At 40.0% G+C, this 3,434-nt stretch overlaps 1 long non-coding RNA gene across 1 annotated transcript; it reads right to left on the bottom strand.

Moving 5' to 3' along the window:
• Positions 1-428: 428 nt before the first annotated feature.
• Positions 429-2,502, bottom strand: LOC133627803 (uncharacterized). The gene is made up of 2 exons (XR_009820405.1): positions 1,934-2,502; positions 429-682 (listed from the first exon to the last, which is right to left on the bottom strand). It is a non-coding gene; the product is annotated as an uncharacterized LOC133627803 (long non-coding RNA).
• Between the last annotated feature and the right edge of the window lie 932 nt (positions 2,503-3,434).

The raw sequence follows: 3,434 nt of genomic DNA, 5'->3' as shown, positions 1-3,434 counted from the left end.
TTAAGAACTGATCAAATTCTGTTTCTACCTCAAGCTGCTTTTGTAGCTTTGTAGGAGGATTTACGTGGGAGGATGAATAAATGTTTGTGTAGCCAAGTGGTGAATTCAGCCAGGGAAATGATCTGGGTGTAAACTAACCTGGGGAAACAAGGAACTTTCATTTGGACATTTTTCCCAGTTCAGTTTGCTTTGTGGCTGTATGAATGTATGAATGCTTGTGCTACTTTAACAGGGAAGAAAGGATGGCATGGAAATAGAAGGAAAGTGAGAAGAGGATAGATCCTGGGGCAGCTGTCCACTCCTTGGGATATGCTAAGCAGACTGAAATAATATCACTTGTGCATGAATAGTGCGTGTGTTCTTTAATAATTTAACTATTTAATAACTTTATTCTCCCCCCCCCCCAAAATAATACCTTGTCATAAACCTCTTGTACACATTTTCTTTAATGGTGTAAGGACCTGACAGATGAGCTGTGATGGATTAAGCTTTGTTCTTTTCTGTCTCCATTCTTACTCTTGTGAAGGTTGCTTCCTCTTTGGTGTGTACACCAGAATGTGGCATTTGTGCTGCAGTTGCTCAGGGAGCAATACCTGCTGTGGTTGAAAGCAAGTCCCTCATGTTTTCACCAAAACCATCTTAAAATAATTGATACTCACCTTCAGCTTAATTGTTCCTTTATCTAAAAAGAGAGAGAGAGAGTGTGTTATTCTTGCCAAGCTCAGGTACTACCCTTTTAGACATTTGTAGTTGAATGAAACTCCCACATCACGGAGCTGCTGACTGCAACACCCCTTCAGTATGATTTCACCTGAAGTAATTTTCTTGCATTGTGCAAAACTATCTCCAGGGTGAGCAAGTTGGGCCCAGCACAGTTCTCTAAATTAAACTATGTCCACATTTATTCACAGCTTTTGTACAAGGTAAACTACAAAGTGCTTTATGGTTAGAGTACCATCAAGGCTGAGGTTCCAGCACAGAGCATCCTGTACTCATTGAAGTATTTTGCTGTAAAAAGGACATGTTCTCTTTTTGGAGTAGGATAATTCTCAAAACAAACAGTCACAGAATTTATTTTGATGGCTGGATACAGCCATATCTAAGATTTCTCTCTAGCACAGGTTGTCCACATGTGGAAGCATCACCCCCTTTGAATTACTCAACAAGTGTCAGCCAGTTTCAAAGACAAGGGGAGGATGAAACCAGATACAATCTGTTCCAAGAAAGGAAATGGCTTTTATGTAACTCCCAGTTTTTACACAGAAAAGGCTTAAAACATGATGGTTAAAAAGCCTGATTGCCTGAGCCCTGTCTACACTACAGCTTACACCAGTGTGAGCAGTGGAAGAACAGTGCTACTGGGTTTCATTTTCCATAATGTAAACACATTCAGTAGTAAGTTGGACATAATCAAACACTCTCAGTCCTTACAGGACAGAGAAGAATCTGCCTTTAAAACACAACCCCACAAAATATTATCCAACTTATCCAATTCCTCAAACATTACCACATCTTTCAGCAATACTCAGGCCTGAAGATGGAGAGGTTGCATTTCCCACACTCAGCTTAAAACAAAGGTAGGAAATGATGATGATGATGGTGGTGTCATTTTTTTATCCCTTCCCCAGCTGCCCAGGGTCACTCATTCAGATTTCAAAAGAAAGGATATTCACCGTAAAACATTTCAATAGCAGTTATCTGGGGTCTCTGCATGTCTTGAGGTTCCAAAATTATTAGTCTTGGATGTTTGAGATCACACACATCTCAAAATCACAGTAGCACAACCACCTGAGAAGTTTTACTAGATAAGGAATTAATTCATTTGGTTCCAGTTCCATTATCATCTAAAGCAACTCTCCACGAGACTCTGATGTGCTCTCACTGCATCTCAACTTAGAAACTAGTTCTCAAGCTCAGAATTGTAGGAACTTACCCAGAACTGTTCCATGGCTTCGTGACACAGTTTCTCCTTTCACCACTAACTGAATCTGAACTGTTGTCTCCTTGACAGAGTTAAAGATGGTTACACTTATCGCTTCCTCAACACCAGAGCGGAAAACAGAAGGTGCTGCAATCAAATAGCCCCTGAGAAGCAAAATTGGAAGCAGACAGTCAAGAACAGCAACAAGAGTGTGATTCTTATTTGTATGTCACTCTATGCATAACATAAACAACCCTCAGTATTTAAAGGCAGTAATAGTGACCTTTACTGCACACGTTATAAATACATTCATTTATACACTCTGTAGAAACACACTAAACCTGTAACTAACCATAAAAAAGCTGAAGTTCGGGAAAGAATAAAGAGATACCTGAGCCTCCAATAGAGTTTTGTAGATAATGTCTCATTTGGAAAGGACTCAGATACTTCTAACATTTTTATCTCAGTTACTTTTCATCACTCCCCTTACAGAGTTAACTTGTCACAAAGAAGAGGAGACTCTCAGTGATGATATTCAGCACTTTCTGGATGTCAGACTCACATCAACCTACCACATCTAAACTTCCAGTTTCTACAGAAGGAGCTCAGAAACTACAACTACAAGACTGGGCTCAAATTCTAACATGTTTTTGTTCAAACAATTCTATCTTCCAAGTTTAAAAGTGGGCAAAAAGGACTTATTTTAGCTGGCACATACAGAGTTTTAAAGCCACCCCAGACGACCTCCCATCTGCACTACAGTCCTTGTGCTGCTGAATGGAATCTATACCATTCCTGAATGGCACCATGCCATGGACTTGTCAACTCGAAGGATTACAGACTCTGAGCTCTTTGATGCACTGGGCTGTAAGCAACACATTTATATTCTCTTCATGACACACCTTTCTGCTTTTTCTTCAGCCCCAAAGGATTTTTTACATGAGGCAATTCCTCATATGACTCTTGAAGCCCTATTTCTCAGCCCATGCCTTTTTACAGCTCCATGAGACAGTTTGGTTTAGTTCATGATTCATTGTCACTCTGGGATGAAGATGATGATGATTTACAGCCCTTAAATCACCTTTTATCAAATTCCAGCCCCCTGTTTCTCACTCAGCAGGCCTCATTGCCATGGAGATCTCATTACCCCCAAAGGAAGTTCAGATCTCTGTGGCATTTGAGTTTAATTGCACTGGGTATTTACAGATTCAAAACCTTGTGGTTGCCAGGTTTGAAAATTCATCAGAACAATAACAAATAACAACTAAAAGTTACTACTTTGTCTGTAAATTCTTGGTAAGAAAGAAGCTGCAGAGGGAGTACCATCTGCATCCAGGATGAAATGATTAGATTAAAACTGTCAGAGAAGCACAGCACTGCAGTGCCATATGTGAAGCACATGTATTCACATTGTTCTAAACTGCTGTGGCTCTTTCTGAAGCATCAACCCATCGGCACAGATACTGAAATCACTTCATGAGGAGCGTTTGGACATTAAATATTTAACTTGGCA

Source organism: Colius striatus, chromosome 25, assembly GCF_028858725.1.
Source record: "Colius striatus isolate bColStr4 chromosome 25, bColStr4.1.hap1, whole genome shotgun sequence".
NCBI classification, from domain to species: domain Eukaryota; kingdom Metazoa; phylum Chordata; class Aves; order Coliiformes; family Coliidae; genus Colius; species Colius striatus.
This window is presented reverse-complemented; position numbering and strand designations above follow the sequence as displayed.